This window comes from Gorilla gorilla, chromosome 15 (assembly GCF_029281585.2).
Source record: "Gorilla gorilla gorilla isolate KB3781 chromosome 15, NHGRI_mGorGor1-v2.1_pri, whole genome shotgun sequence".
Taxonomy (NCBI): domain Eukaryota; kingdom Metazoa; phylum Chordata; class Mammalia; order Primates; family Hominidae; genus Gorilla; species Gorilla gorilla.
In genome coordinates, this window is record NC_073239.2 from 78,908,773 (window position 1) to 78,924,742 (window position 15,970).

Below are 15,970 nucleotides of genomic sequence, written 5' to 3' on the forward strand. Positions count from 1 at the left end.
TACCATAGCAACTTCTTCTCTAGCTTTCAGTCTATGAATGGAAGAGAACTAATAAAAATGAGACCATCCTACTCTTAGATTAAACCATATAAGATTGCCATTTTTGTTGATAAAAAAATGATAGAATATCAGAAACTGAATTATTTTAATTTAATATATGTGAGGTTCTGAAGAATAAAATAATTCCTTTCGATTATGTGGTAACATCAGAGAGGCAAGAGTGGATGTTTATTTTCCAAACCTACTACGCAAAATGATTTGCTTGACAAAAATACCTTGCTTTCCTTTAGGCTATATATATTTTAAAGTTTAAAGAATTTACACATGCCATTCTGTCTGGATTTAGGCAAGGGGACAAAGAAACTGGAATGGTGTTTTCCTAATAACATAGGTAATAGTAATAATAATAATACAGATAATGATCATTGGTAACTATTGTTTATTTAGCAATTAGTATTGCCAAGTATTTTACATGCATTGTTATTCGAAGTATTTTACATGCATTATTTGATTTCTTTATGTAATGTTCTTGTGTTGTTCGTTGACAATGATTGCTTTGGGGAAGGATGGATATCAGTTGGAACAAAAAAGCCAATATTCAGCTTTGAGATAAAAAATTGATTAAAAATAAAAATTTCACAGTGAGACAATAGTTTTTAAAAGAAGCCGAGCTTTGAGAGAAGGGGGGAGAGAGAAAGAGAATATTTCGGTTGTTTTGTTTTGTTTGCTGCCCCCTTCCAAAAAACTTTATATTCCAAAAGCAAAATTTAGGAGTTGGTGCAAAGAGTTTCATTTTAAGAGGCACATTGTCTATGCTTTTAAGAAAGCATAGACAATGTGACATGAGGGCATTTCCTCCCAGGCAGGGAAGGGAAGAAGAATGCCCTTCCTCTTCTGGAAAGGGCAGACCATGACTTGAAGTGGTGAAAGGAAAGAGGTTTGGAGACCATGAAGTGTTTCCTGGACCAGACCCTGAGAAGGAGGACAGATGTGGGACCCAGTCAGGCCGGTTGTGATAAGAAGGTTGGAATTCAACACACCCGAAGAAGAGTCAGAAAGGAGAGTGCCGCATGCTTCTTTTTGGAATTGTGGCAGGAGACTGCCTCACTGGTGTCCCATGTGGGCCTGGGGGGCTGTGGTGGGGCAAATATACTGGTGGTGCTGGAGGGAGAGAGAACTTGAGAAGACGCCGCTGCTACAGTTCCTCCAGTGAGCAGGAGAACACTTGTTTTAGAAATTTCTGCCTGACCCTGGTGGTGGGAGCAGGGGCAGAGAAGATAGCAGAGGAATGAGTCAATGTGCCTGCTGGGGAGTTATTGCAGCTTACCATGAGGTGGGCCTGTATTGGAGGCTGGAGGATGAACAATCCAAGGCCTTTTGTAGTCAGAGCTGGCTTCCTGGGCATGGAACTGCACAACTGCACAAAGCCTACATTTAGAAGGGCCCTTGTGCTTAGCTTAGTGATGATGTGCTGTTGCAGTCTTGAAATCCTTAGTGATTTTCAAGGGCCCTGCATTTTCATTTTGCACTGAGTCTTGCAAATTATATAGCTTGTACTGCCTAGGGTCATCACCAAGAGGTACTCCTGCTGTGGAATGCTGTAAGGCAGAGGCTGATTCTCCTGCAGTCAGCAGGAGCCAGCAGGAACAGCGCATCATGTTAAATAAACTCACACCAATGCCCAGATGCTCCCTGCTGTAAGGGAACATGAAGGTGGGAGTGGAAATCCCAAAGACTGATACTTTATCCAAAATGAAATTGACCGAGTTGCTTTGAGTGGCAAGTTTAAGTTTAGTTTCTCAACACTGAGCATGGGAAGATGGAGGATTCTCCAGAGAAAGATAAGAGCACTGAGTAAGTAAGGAAACGGGTTTTGTACATTGAGGCAAAGCTGGTGCTCAGCTGGAGCTCAGAAGGATGGTTGCTAAAATGTGACAATTTCTCCCTACCAGTTGGTAGAAAGGCCCAACTGGCTGGTGCCTGCACAAGATTACTCTCTGCTCTCTACCTGCAACTAAACAGATACCTTCTGATTCAGCAGGGGCTTCTGACCTGCCCCAGCAGGTGTGGCCAGATTCTTTTTGCTTGGGCCATAATGACTGCTGTTATAAAATATTTTTCATTTTATTTCTGCATTTAGATGAGAGTATGTTCAAGTACACGTGCCCCTGCACTTACAATGGTGTTAATTCCAGATAAACCCATCATAAATTGAGAATATTAGATAAAGACAAAAAAATCATATGTTGAACCATTGTAAGTTGAGGACTGTCTGTGCACCTTTCCCACTCACAATTCAACAAACAGGTGGTAATATAATCTCCATTTTATAGATGAGAAAACCGAGGGTGAGAGAAATGAATTTTTTTTCAAGCTATTAAATGGCAAGGCTGGGAGTCAGACTAAACATTGCCTGACCCCAGTGGCCAAGATCTTAATTGCCTCATGTGTCAGTCCATTTTCATACTGCTATAAGTAACTGCCTAAGACTGGGTAATTTATAAATAAAAAAGGTTTAATTGACTCACAGTTCAGTATGTCTGTAGAGGTCTCAGCAAACTTAATCATGGTGGACGGTGACGGGGAGACAGGAGCCTTCTTCACAAGGCAGCTGGAAGAAGTGCCAAGTGAAGGGGGAAGAGTGCCTTATAAAACCATCAGATCTTGTGAGAACTCACTCACTATCATTAGAACAGCATGAGAGAAACCATCCCCATGATTCAATTACCTCCACCTAGTTTCTCCCTTGACATGTGGGGATTATGGGAATCCTATTTGGTTCTTAGGGTTACCATAACAACTTCTCCCCTAGCTCTGGGGATTACAATTCAAAATGAGGTTTGGGTGGGGACACAAAGCCTAATCATATTATTCTGCTCCTGGTTCCCCCCAAATCTCATGTCTCTTTCACATTTCAAACCAATAATGCCTTCCCAACAGTCCCCCAAAGTCTTAATTCATTTCAGCATTAATTCAAAAGTCCAAGTCCAAAGCCTTATCTGAGACAAGGCAAGTCCCTTCCACCTATGAGCCTGTAAAATCAAAAGCAAGTTGGTTACTTCTTAGATACAATGCAGGTACAGGCATTGGGTAAATACATCCATTCCAAATGGGAGAAATTGGCCAAAACAAAGGGGCTACAGGCCCCATGCAGGTCCAAAATCCAGTGGGGCAGTCAAATCTTAAAGCTCTGAAATGGTTTCCTTTGACTCCATGTCTCGCATCCAGGTCATGCTGATGCAAGAGGTGGGTTCCCATGGTCTTTGGCAGCTCCATTCCTGTGGCTCTGCAGGGTACAGTCCCCCTCCTGGTTGCTTTCATGGGCTGGCATTGAGTGGCTGTGGCTTTTCCAGGCACACGGTGCAAGCTGTTGGTGGATCTACCATTCTTGGGTCTGGAGGACAGGGGCCCTCTCCTTATAGATTATTAAGTAGTGCCCCAGTGGGGACCCTGTGTGGGGGCTTCCACCCCACATTTCCCTTTCTCACTTCTGTAGTAGAGGTTCTCCATGAGGGCTCAGCTCCTGCAGCAAACTTCTGCCTGGACATCCACACATTTTCATACATCCTCTGAAATCTAGGCAGAGGTTCCCAAACTTCAATTCTTGACTTCTGTGCACCCACAGGCCCAACACATGTAAGCTACCAAAACTTGGGGCTTGTACTCTCTGAAGCAACACCCTGAGCTGTATGTTGGCCCCTTTTAGCCATGACTGGGATGCAGAGCACCAACTCCCGAGACTGTACAAAACAGCAAGGCCCTGGGCCTGGCCCACAAAAACATTTTGTCCTCCTAGGACTCTGAGCCTGTGATGGGAAGGGCTGCCATGAGGACCTCTGACATGCCCTGGAGACATTTTCCCCATTGTCTTGGTGATTAACATTTGGCTCCTTATTACTTATACAAATTTCTGCAGCCAGCTTGAATTTCTGCCCAGAAAATGGTTTTTTTTCTATTGCATAGTCAGGATGCACATTTTCCAAGCTCATGCTCTGCTTTCCTTTTAAACATAAGTTTTAAATTCAGATAATTTCTCTCAAGTTCAAAGTCCCATAGATCTCTAGGACCCTAGGGCAGGGGCAAAAGGCTGCTAGTCTCTTTGCTAAAGCATAGCAAGGGTGGCCTTTGCTCCTATTTCCAAGAAGTTCCTCATCTCCATCTGAGACCACCTCAGCCTGGACTTCGTTGTCCACATCATTATTAGCATTTTGGTCAAAGCCATTCAACAAGTCTCTAGGAAGCTCCAAATTTTCTCACATCTTCCTGTCTTCTTCCAAACCCTCCAAACTGTTCCAATCTTTGCCTGTTACCCAGTTCCAAAGTTGCTTCCACATTTTCAAGTATCTTTATAGCAGTACCCCACTCTTGGCAGTACCAATTTACTGTATTAGTCAATTTTCATACTGCTATAAAGGACTGGCTGAAACTGAGTAATTTATAAATGAAAGAGGTTTAACTGACTCACAGTTCAGCATGGCTGGAGAGACCTCAGGAAACTTAATCATAGCAGAAGGAGAGGGGGAGGCAGGCACCTTCTTTACAAGGCAGCAGGAAGAAGTGCCAAGCAAAGGGGGAATAGCTCCTTATGAAACCATCAGATCTCATGATACTCACTCACTATCATGAGAACAGCATGGGGGAAACCACCCCCATGTTTCAGTTACCTCCACCTGGTCTCTCCCTTGACACATGGGGATTACAGGGATTATGGGGATTACAATTCAAGATGAGGTTTGGGTGGGGACACAAAGTGTTACCATTATCACCCCATTTTTTTGCCCACCTAATCTTCCCAACTTAATCCACTACTTCATAGCTTTGAAGTAAACTTCTGGGGTGAAAAAAATAGGAGAATGGAGGATTTGGGGGATGTATTAGTTTCTTGTGGCTGCCATAACAAATAACTACAAACTTGTTGTCTTAAAACAACATAAATTATTTTTGCACAATTCTGGAGACCCATATTCTGAAATCAAGGTGTCAGCAGGGCCACGATCCCTGGAGACTCTAGGGAGAATCTGTTTCATGCCTTGCTCCTTGCTCCTGGTGGCTGGCAGTCATCCTTGGCATTCTTTGGCTTGTGGCTGTATCATTCCAATCTCTGCCTCTGTCTTCACCTCACCTTCTTCTCTGTGTCATTAGTCACTGGTGGTAATCAAGGAAACTAGTCTCATCTCAAATTCTTCATTTGATTATATCTGCAATGAAAGACCCTTTTTTCAAATAATATAACATGCATAGATTCCAGGGATTAGGACATGGACATATCTCTGGGGAGCTACCATTCAGCCCACTATAGCAGGAGAAGAAGGTGGAAGCCCAACTTGGCAGTGGTTTCCAATCTCTTCAAATAAGGAGAGTTGATGAAAATTGGAGGCAAGATTCTCTTTTCTCAATTTTCCTCCAGCACTGGTATTCCACACTGCTCAACTGGGGTTATAATGATTCTTACAAAGAAAGATGTAACAAAAGCTTGTCAGACACTTATGATAGAGATTGTAATTAGCAGTCAGGGTATTTTCTAACTGTAACCTCAGTTGAACCACACAGGATCTCAATTCTGGGAAGCTTTTACAAACTACAAGTGTGAGGCTCACTGCAAATTAATTACATCACAACAGGGAGTGGCAGGGCAAACTTACAGCTTTAAAAAGAATGCCAGGTGATTTAAAGGTGTGGCCAGGTGGAGAACCATTGATGAAAAGGGGTAGACCTATTGTTAAGTTCCCCTTTTAAGTCAGGAAGGGAAGTGCTTGACCAGAGTGTTAACACTGGACCAATGCCCCTTTGCTGCTGCCCACACAAAGTATCCATCTGGTGGTTTCTCCACCTGGTTCCCTCCCTCACTGCTTTAGTCCACCTTGTGAGCAAACAAGGTTTTTCCTTCATGATGCTTTTCCTCCCCACTGCCCCATATATATTGGGCAGTTGACTTCTGCACAGGGAATAAAGAATAAGTTATTTACGAAAGTTGTCTATTCCATAAGATTATTCAAGGTTGTCAAATTATAACCAACTTTAATTTAAATTCAAGATTTCGAGACTTTTAGAAGTTTTTGGTGAATTTGGCCAAAACAGAAGAGTCTGGCTGTCCCATCTCTGTATCTTTCAGGATCCTCTTAATGATTTGGATAACATTCTGTTTTCCTTTTATGCCCATATAAGGAAGAATAATGACAAATTTTGTAAAATGGTGTGAATCAGGATCTGAAACAGATGTAAAAATAAAAATAGATAGTATAGTAGCCTGATATAGGGATGTAGGAGTGGTCTTATTATTATTATTATTTTTGGCTCCTTGAGATGGAGAGGAACATTTAGCCATGTGCTCATCTTATAGTTGTAAATAACCATCGTCAGCTTCCTCATACTTCATATTTAGTATGATTGATGAATTAAATATAGGCAGAGAAAGACATTTTTCAGGATAATGTAAAATCAGCATAATCTATAGTCTTCTTTCCTGGGGCATTTTGTTGCCTTCTTTAGCAATGAATTTTCTTTTACCTGTACCCAGAGTCTAGGTTCCATCACCTGCAGGTCTGTGCAGTGGCTTCCTTTTAGGCATGTCCTACTCAGATGAATCTTAAGTGAATCAAATATCTTGGAATAAAAAAAGAGTACATATTCCCCTCCTTTTCTTTTTCATTAGATGATTAAAAATAAATTCTGGCCAGGCGTGCGTGGTGGCTCATGCCTATAATCCCAGCACTTTGGGAGGCTGAGGCGGGTGGATCACGAGGTCAAGAGATCGAGGTCATCCTGGCCAACATGGTGAAACCCCGTCTCTACTAAAAATACAAAAATTAGCTGGACGTGGTGGCGTGCATCTGTAGTCCCTGCTACCCAGGAGGCTGAGGCCAGAGAATCACTTGAACCCGGGAGGGAGAGGTTGCAGTGAGTCGAGATTGTGCCACTGCACTCCAGCCTGGCGACAGAGCGAGACTCTGTCTCAAAAAGAAAAAAAAAATTCCACTGGGATAGTTTTTGACGGTCTATAGAATTGCACGGTAAGTTTTAGAATTAAGTTTTCAATCCCCAATTGTTTTAGAATTAAGGATTGAATGCTCTTTAGAAAACTGATATCTTCTACATTCCCCAAGCCCTCCACTTTTATAGTTTTTTGTCCTGAAATAACAGGATACATAAAATGTCCCCTTTATACTTCTTGTGTCACCCGTCTCCACTGGGGCATATATAAAACAAAACCCAACTGGAAAGGTGGTCCCTAGTGTGGAAGCACACTTGTGAGTAATCTAAGTTGCAAGGTATTTTCTCTTCTGATTTTAATAGCTTAATTTGCATAGAATATACATTTCTCTCACTATGGGTTACATTATATTGCACTATGAAATTGCTGTTTTTGTAGGTGAGAAGTTTGATATGGTTCAACCTAATATATGATATTAAACATTTGAAAATTGAGGAACTGTAAAAGTTTATTTGAACATCAGGACAAGCCTTGATATATCTCATGGCAATGCATAGTCACTGGTTTTGGTTACTTGACTAAGGCACAAATAATTGAGAATTGATATTAATCTTATATTTTGCTTTAAAAATATATAGGCTTATAATAATTCAGATGGGCCCATCACCTGTTTGGTGTGTGCAAATTCCAAAAAACTCGGCTGAGAGATTACTGGTTTGAGAATATTTATTCATCCATTCAACATTATTCGTTGTGAATCTATGTCATGCCACACATTGTGCTAAGTGCTGGAAATAAAATGGTGGAAAAGAGAGTTGTAGTCCCTACTTTCTTAGAAATTACATGCTTTTGGTGAAGACAGGGAAAAACAAAACCAAAAGTAAAGAGGCAAATAAATAAAATAATTATAGATTGTTATAAACATGGTAAGGGCTTAAAAAAAGACAAAATGACAGGACAGGGAGATGTACTTTAGATAGGACTGAGACCATCTTGCTCATTGCTGGGCAGAAAAACTGAAAATTCTGTAATGGCTATAGGGAGCTCTATTAGGGAGAGTTTTTCCAGAGAAACAGTACCAACATTGTGTGTGTGTGTGTGTTTGTGTGTGTGTGTGTGGTTGTGTGTAGAGAGAGTTTAAGGAATTAGCTTACATGATCATGGAAGCTGGCAAGTGTTAAATCTGCAAGTTGAGCTGATAGACTGGAGATCCAGGGAACAGCCAATTTTGCACTTGCAGTCTGAAGACTGTCTGCTGCACAATTCCTTCTTGTTTGTGGGAGGTCAGTTTTTGTACCATTAAGGCCTTCAGTGAATTGGATGAGGCCCACCCACATTATGGAGGGCAATCTGCTTTGCATAGAGTACACTGATTTAATTATTAATCTCATCTACAATAATATTCTCACAGAAACATCCAGACTAACATTTGACCAAATATCTGGGCACCATGGCTTAGCCACACTGATGCATAAAATTAATCATCATAGAATCTTACCTTTCATCTATCTGTATTTGTGTTTTTGTTTCCTTCAGTATATTATGGTGGGGAGGTTGGGAAAAGAAAATCTTCACTAAAAAAACTTATTATGGAAACGTTCAAACATACAAGAAAGTGGAGAGAAAATCATATAATGAACCCCATATATCTATCACACAGCTTCAACAATTATTAACAAAGACAATTCATTTCCAAATGATACTCTCTCATCTCCATTTTCTTGTTTCCCTGGCTCAGAGAACATTCCTTTAAAATCTCCATCCTGTACTGTTTGTTTTCTTGCAACTTAGACACGGGTTATTGTCCCCTGCTTGAGAATTTGACCCAGCAAATGAACATGTTACACAGCCAGCTGATTGCTGGAGATGGAGGCATTAGGTTCGAGGTTGGGAGGGAACTAGAAGTTATTTGACAGACCTGTGCACGTTTACAGTTGAAATATGAGCAGCCCTGCTTTCTGAGTTATTTACATAAGGGTGCATGGTGAGTTTCCTTAGAAACAGATTCTTCTTGGGGCATTTGAGCTTCCTCTGTGATGCTAGGATGGTAATAAAAACAAATCTGAAGCTCTCTTTAAGTATGAATTGCTGTGGAAATGTTTAACACCTAAGTTTGAGAGCTCCCTAAACACACATCACTATTTCAAAAGCTGCAGAAGATTTCCTTCATGCTTTTTCACTTTACCAATGACTGTGTAACATATGGGTATATATATATTTAACATATATAGCTCTGAGTCTTATTTTTAGTAGAAGCTCTGGAGCCATTCTATGTTTGAAATAGTCATAGCATGGAATTTTATGACTGAGAATTCTAGGCAGCCCTCAGTAAACCTTGGTAGTCCACATAGAAACACTCAGTAAATGCTTTTTGCCTGGTTGATAGTTCTTCCTTCAGTCCTGCAGCATGGGTGTATTAGTCCGTTTTCACACTGTTGATAAAGATATGCCTGAGACTGGGTAATTTATAAAGAAAAAGAAGTTTAATGGACTCAGAGTTCCATGTGACTGGGGAGGCCTCACAATCATGGTGGAAGGTGAAAGGCACGTCTCACATGGCAGCAGGCAAGATAGAGAGAATGAGAGCCAAATGAAAGGGATTTCCCCTTATAAAACCATCATATCTCATGAGACTTATTCACTACCACAAGAACAGTATGGGGGAAACTGCCCCCAAGATTCAATTATCTCCCACCAGGTCCCTCCCATAACACGTGGGAATTATGGAGAGATTTGGGTGGGGACATAGCCAAACCATATCAGTGCGTCTCCAGGATGATCTCAGGCAGCATGAAATGCACATCTTCTTGCTGGAGACAGTAAAACTATCTCCCCCTACTTTATGGGAAGTTTTGAAGGATTTTTGATGTAGTGGAGATAAATATGTCATTTTCAATTATAGATGAGGCAATTTTTTGTAAGTTTAAAGCTTGTGTGCTTGTCTGCACATGCTAAAAACTGGCATCATTAACAACAGCTCTTCTCTGGATGTCGTCTTCCAGAGAAATCTCTCTCCAAGATACATCCTGTCTGGAGGATACCACAGATGGTAAAAGTTGCATTTATCAGAGGACTGTTGGGGTTTTGTGCTTCTCTTGTCAGCAAGATCCTAATATTTATTACACTTTAAAGAGATATATATCTTAAATTAAAATCATAATTAGTTGATAGGTGGGAAGCAAGGAAAAGAGATATTTGTGTTGTTTGAACAGAATGAATTAGTAGAGGTGACTGTTTCTGCATTGAAGTGGGTGTCTACGAGTTTATGTGCTTAACTAGCTATTTGAGTGATCAGTTTTAAACTAGTTTTTGGAGTAATAGGTTTAAAATTTCATTACTTTTCTTAGCCTGACAGATTAAAGTAAAAGAAAGAGCATGTCTGTGTTTATACACTTCCATTAAAAATATATGTGTTCCTCTAAAGCCTACTTAAGGAGCAAATACCTTATTCATAAAAGCTCTCATAATAATGGCAAGCTTGTGTTATTTTGGGCACTTTGAGGTTTAATGAAAAGATGACAGGTATTATTTGAAGTGTGTGAATTTAGAAATTTGGAAAACATTTTGAATCTTATTTTCTTATAGTTTTTCTACTCTGGATCTCCTAAACAGTTCTTGATACTTTTGAACAAATAATTTCAGGTTTTTTTTGTTTCTGTTTTTGTTTTTAGAGATAGGATCTTTCTATATCATCCAGGCTGGAGTGCAGTGGTGTGATCATAGCTCACTGTGATCTCAACTTACTGGGCTCAAGCAATCCTTCAGCCTCAGTTTCCTAAGTAGCTTGGACTTCAGTTGCAAGCTACCACACCAAGTTAATTTTTCTATTTTTTCTAGAGATGGGGGTCTCACTATGTTGCCTAGGCTGGTCTCGAATTCCTGGCCTCAAGGAGTCCTCCTACGTTGGCCACTCAAAGTCCAGGGTTAACAGGTGTGAGCTACTGCTCCTGGCTTAATGTCAGCTTTATTGAATGAAATTGCTATGTGATTAAAAACTGCTTATCTTTTTTGTTTTTCCCCAGTAAGCATTGACTACAGAGTGGTAATTTATAGTTGCCACTCCACAAAAGTGCAGAACATTTGATGGGAACAGGGTGATGAAGAGAACCTACTTTTAGGGCATTAACCCTTTGAATGTTTCTTTTCAAAATTATCTTGAAGCAAAATCCAAATCATAGCATTACAAGACATTACAGAAAGTATGGTGAAGCTTTCAATATTTTACCTTGACTGTTTAACAGAAAGGTTTTTTAAAGGTTTGCATTTGATCTTCCCAAATGCCTCCACCCCTTCTGCCCCTAAACAATTAATGCCTATTAAAGCTATACTCAGTGCTTCTTTAGTCTATGTTGGAAAGATGTCAGAGTCCTTTTAAATTTTTATTTTTCCTATTGTTTGTTTTTGTGGTTGAAGACCTAACTGGTATTAATTTTAATAACATTTTAGGGCAAGAATTCCATTTAGAATTTCTCCAAAGAAGCTGAAATGAATCAAATGTGTATTTTATGTGGGACTGTGCTTAGAAATAGAAGCCAATGTGAAATGTCATTTTCCTATCACTTGGAAGATTTTCCTTTCCATTAGCTGCTCTATTGCAGGACTCATATTTATATTAAAATTCTTTTTGGAATGAAATTTTAGTATTTTGCTATCAGAAAGTAGAATCTTATTCATTATGGGTGATGCTAGTAAATTTTAGTTGAATATAAACTGAGCTATGCTAACAGAAGACTGCAAGGTATTTGCTGTTCCTCAGTAAGTAAGATTCCATGTCTTTTAGTGAGAAATTGGAAGGATTCAAGGAGAAAGAGAAGGAAAAAGCAACAGACAGGCATTGTTGGCTTAAAATAGAAATATAACTAGCATTTTGGTTTAACTGAATAGATACAATCTGTATAACTATATATAATGCTATAAAATAGGTCACACATGTATGTAGAATTAGTTAAGAACATTTGGCTCCACTATCATGCCTAGAAAACAGTGCTTCCCAGTTCTTATGTGAAATTCCCTGCCAGTAGAAAGGGAAATGTAAAAGGAGTGTTTTCAAATATTCTTTGATTGGGGTCACTTTGGCTCGGTAGACCTGAGAGACATCGTGTACCACTCATGTAACCTACTTATGTTTGCAACCACAAAGATCCCATTAAGGCTGCTGTTTTTGATGGGATCCCAAGAGGATCTGATTATTAATGTTTGCCAGACACAGAAGCATTGAGAATGTCATATTATTAGCATTACTATTCTAACAGCCCAGTCATCACGGACCCTAGGAGACCTCATTTTGATAACCACTAATGAAGAAGATAAAATGTGTAGCAATAGTCACTTCAGTAATGAACAATTTTACTACCTGTTTAGTTTGAAGCTTGTGTAAACAAATGAGGAGAGAATATAAGGAAAATATCAAACAGTTGTTAGCACTGATTTAGATAGAGACTTTCAATTTATGAATGCTGATGTGTTCATTCACAGGAGGGGGCCAGTATAAATAAGAATGTGAGTCTGTGTCCTAGGATCTAGAAGAAACATTTGCAATGAATTAGTAATTTGTGGTTGAATGGTTTTCTGCTTATCAATAAAACTTTCATCAGATGAAAGATTTATATTTTCCTCATCGCAGAGTGGGGACCAGATTAAAACCTGTTGTGTAATTGTTGGTTGTAGGGTATCTTTCAGAGACAGACCAATTTCAGCAGTCTGCGCTCTTCATAGAAGTGAGACTGGGAAATAGAGATCCTTTTAAGACTCTGAAAAAGGTATGAAGATGATCTCCAGGAAAAACCTCATTCATTCGACATTTTGCAAATAGTTTAAAATTTATAAAAACTATCTCTAGATTTTTTAGGAGGTTAACCTCCTGATTAAGCAGATCTAATTTATGGAGGCCAGTCTCAATTGAGTTCAAATTTATTTGATATAAATATTTCTTGAATGACTTCTATGTGCTAGATAGGGCTGCTAGATGCTACAATTTGTGATGTGTCTATATCATAGTTATGTTTGAAACAAAATGAATTATATGTGTATTGGCTACCAACAGTAGTAACAAGTCCAATGGAGGTGGCTAAGGGGAGCTCCCCAAGATCCTGCTTTAGAATGTTATCTTCAGAGAACACTGACAACTTACCAAGTGTAATTCTATCATTTGCAGGTGAAAAAATGGAAGTCCAGGATATTAAACATATTTTTTGAGTTCATAAATAGTACAGCGGTGGAACTGGCTCATGGTGCCTGATACCTATTTTAGTGTCATTCCACTGTCTCTCCTAATCTCTTAATGAAAAAAAAATAAAAGTAATTATAAGGTAAACAGACCCCTGATTATTATTGTTATTTATTAAGTTGTTTAACCAGCTATAGATTTTTTAAAATAGAAAATACAGAAGTAAGCTTTAGCGTAGCTCCTATCAAAAGACTAATAAATGCCAAATTTATGATGTCTGAATTAATACAATTTATAGACATTCTCATTCTGATGGAGAATACTGGATATTTTTTCTTGAAATGTAAAGGATTGAATATTATTATTAGAACAGGTACTTTTTTATTTTTTATTTAAAAAATTTATATATATATATTTATTATACTTTAAGTTCTAGGGTACATGTGCACAACATGCAGGTTTGTTACATATGTATACATGTACCATGTTGGTGTGCTGCACCCATTAACTCGTCATTTACATTAGGTATATCTCCTAATGGTATTCCTGCCTCCTCCCCCCACCCCACAACAGGCCCCGGTGTGTGATGTTCCCCTTCTTGTGTCCAAGTGTTCTCATTAGAACAGATACTTTCATAGATTTGAATTTGGGAAAACTTATTGAGGCCCTAATTGAAAATCCAGTTTTTAAAATATTAAATCATTTAAAATGATAAACATAAAAGGCTGTAGAAACATGCAAAATATGTTAAAATGTTAACTGAAAGAAGCAGTATGTAATATTTGTGTATGTGTATATATGTGGAGCTGTGTATTCAAATATTCAAAAATATTGATGGCCTATTCTATGGTAGTCAGTTACTCTGCTTGGTGCTGACAACATGGCAAAGACAACAATTAACCTACTCTGTGATCTCATAGTAAGTCTTGTTTAGTGAGACAGATGGGTATTAAAAGAAATAGTGTTATAGGTCATCAATAAGCTACAATTATAATAAGTGTTAATAAGAAATAAGGGGTGTTATGGGAGAATATTTCAGCGTCATCATTTAGTGTGGATTATGGCGGGGGGAAAACATTCTGAAAAGTGAAGTGTAACCTGGGACCTGAAAGGAGATGGATGGGCACTGTCAGGGTCAGGGAGCCTGGAGGGAGAAGAGCTTTCTTAGCCCGTGAGAGGAGCCTGAGCAACTAAAAGGAGGAGGTGAGATGCCCCAGCATGGAGAGCAAATAGCACTTAAAGACAAGATGGAGCCAACCAGGGATGGCCTTCTGAGTCCTGTGAATTTTGAACTTTGCCATAAGTGCAATGGGAAGCCATTTTAAACACTGAATGACGTGATCAAATATGCACCTTAGAAAGATCACGAAGTTCATTTTGTGGAAATGAGGTAGGAGTGAATGCAGTGGGGTCATTTAAGAGACTGTTGAAGTGGTTCAGCTAGGAAATAATGGTGACTTGGACTCAAGTATTACCTGTTTAGGTGGCAGAAGGCCATAGAGTTCAGAGTTATTTAGATGAAAGAATGGGTAGGCCTTGGTAAGAAATTCTAAAGGAGAAAGAGTTGTCAAAGGTAATTATTAGTTTCCTATATAACCCGATGATAACTGTGCAAATTACAAGGAAAACGATAGAAGAAATGTGCAAAAATAATTGGAGTTGTGTTATGGTGGAGGGATTAGGAATGATTTTTTTCCTTTTTTTTTACCACATTTTTATAAGGCTGATATTACTTTTATAATTAGTATAAAAAACTTTAACAAACACTGAATGATTGCTGATATTTAGAATATTTTAAAATCTATCTCAAGAGGGTTACAGTGACCTTAGTTCCATCATTTTTGGCCTACTTTTGAGCCTAGTGCCTTTTCAAGTGATACAAATGATGTTTCCATCTGTGCTTTGGGGACAAAAATCAGTAATCTGCTGTATCTTATAGTCTGGATGTAGTTCCTATTGTGTCTGCATTTTGCCTTCTTCAATTTTATTACATTTCCTCCTAATTATATTGCTTCATACTGTGGATGTTATTTGAGATTTCAGAATCTCCTCTACTGGGGGCCAGTAGATGTGCGCCGATGGCCCTGGAGCACAGATGCCCTTTTGGAAAAGGTCTGTAGTGATTGCTTTAGATTGGATGACAATAAGATTCTTCCTCATTTTGGTTGGGGTTTTAAAAAGGCAAGTATAGTTAAATAGAATTCATTCTTTTTTCATAAAAATTTTATTATGTGTGTATCTGAAAATGGATTTCTGTGCGAGAGCAGTGATAGTCTCTTTAAAAATATTGTGTCATTAAAGCCATGTTAAATAGTCCCCCTGGAGATGCTGAAGACCTTATGTGTTTACATAACCACTGAGTATTTGCGGAACATGTTTAAATCTCTGCCTTGGATAGAATAAATACTCAAAAATACTCAATGGGCTTATGAAATTTAAGGAATACTTACAATGTGCTGTTGCTATAATGTTATAAACCTTGAGCAATGTACAACTTTTATTGAGCCAGTCCTAGTTTGTTTGAGATCATCATGCTCCAGAGCTATTTGTTGGGTAGAGTTTAAAAATATATTTAAATATAACCCTCACTTGACTTAAGCAGAAGTTTATAATTTTTTTAAACTTTATTACACTTATTTTCAAAAGTAACTGTGACATTTTACATTTTTTAAAGAGTTCCATTAGTGAAACAGGCAACTGTGTTGTACTAGAAACAGTGAGAATAAACTTCAGAGCCAGACAAAACTGGATTTGAACCCCACACTTGTCACTTACTAGGAAAATCACTTTACCTTTTTTTATTTCTAGTTTCTTCACTATCTAATCACATTTTTTTTTTTTTAAAGATTTGGAGTAATGGTTAAAGTAAGAAT

At 38.7% G+C, this 15,970-nt stretch overlaps 1 protein-coding gene across 9 annotated transcripts in view; it reads left to right on the forward strand.

Moving 5' to 3' along the window:
• Positions 1-15,970, forward strand: part of SYT16 (synaptotagmin 16) — a 318,945-nt gene that overhangs the window by 161,348 nt on the left and 141,627 nt on the right. The gene's annotated exons all lie outside the window — the stretch shown is intronic.